The sequence below is a fragment of the Arachis ipaensis genome, chromosome B03 (assembly GCF_000816755.2).
Source record: "Arachis ipaensis cultivar K30076 chromosome B03, Araip1.1, whole genome shotgun sequence".
NCBI classification, from domain to species: Eukaryota; Viridiplantae; Streptophyta; class Magnoliopsida; order Fabales; family Fabaceae; genus Arachis; species Arachis ipaensis.
Genome location: NC_029787.2, coordinates 3,074,767 through 3,075,881, shown reverse-complemented (window position 1 = coordinate 3,075,881; position 1,115 = coordinate 3,074,767). Strand labels below are relative to the sequence as shown.

At 25.7% G+C, this 1,115-nt stretch overlaps 1 protein-coding gene across 2 annotated transcripts in view; it reads right to left on the bottom strand.

The window, feature by feature from the left end:
• Positions 1 to 1,115, bottom strand: part of LOC107629241 (BEL1-like homeodomain protein 8) — a 9,710-nt gene that overhangs the window by 7,734 nt on the left and 861 nt on the right. The window lies entirely within an intron of this gene.

Here is a 1,115-nt window from a genome sequence, read left to right as displayed (position 1 = left end):
TAAATTGAAATTTTAAAAATAACAATATTTTTTACAAATATAATTAAAAAATATTTTAAAAACAAAAATTGTGCCTTAATCTTTTCTCAGTGCACATTAGAGATGATAAAACCAAGGGAATGATTAATTAATCAAAGGTGATGAAGGTCCACACACTCCCAACTAGCGGTTACAATAATGCGTGAGATAAGAGAGGGGCCAGGTTGGGAGACAGCAAAATTAACTACCATGAGAAACCAAACAACAAAAATTAATTACTACTCAAGAAGCTAGGATTAGATGTTATTGAAAGGACACAAATGTGACCAACAAGGTTTTCGGTACAAACATTTCTACTATTTGAGTCTTTTCCCTTCATCTGTGTCATGAGAAGACATGCAACTTGGGGGAGACAACAACATTAACTAGGCCATGAAAAATGTTACTATTTGTAATTAAAAACCACATTAGCTGTTACAAAAAGACAGATGTGTGAGGCCAATTAATTAGGTTCAACATCTAATAATAAAGAAGGTAATTATTAAGAGATCCTATATATTAATAAAAAACATTATTATTAAATAATTAAATAAAAAAGGCAAATTGCTAATGCATTGAAGGAAAAAAAATAAAAAGTGCAATATTTTTAAAAATGTAGTTAATAATTTGATTATCAATATATTTTTAAAAGTTGAATAATTTGTATAAAATATAATACCAAGTAAAAAAATTAAAATATATTTAATTAACATATACAGTACAAGACTAACACACTTTACTACTAAAGAAGTGTTTAAACATGAATCATAAAAGAGCTATATGTGGTTTAATCAAATTTTTGTTTAACTAATTATTTCTTCTTGTTGCTAGTTTTCAATTTTCATCCTCATTAATCTTTCTACTTTTAATAACTTAGCCAAAAACTAAACAAACAAACAAAAAGAAAGAAAAATGTATATACCCCTATAATTAACAAGCTAGCCCTTCTTCCGTACTAATAAGCATCATCAATAATATTATTAAATTTTTGAAAAATTTTTAAGTGTACCGTCATATCAGTGTTTCAGTTATTTTTAACCGTTGATCTTAATTATAAAAAATATATATAATATATATAATTAAGATCAACGATAAAA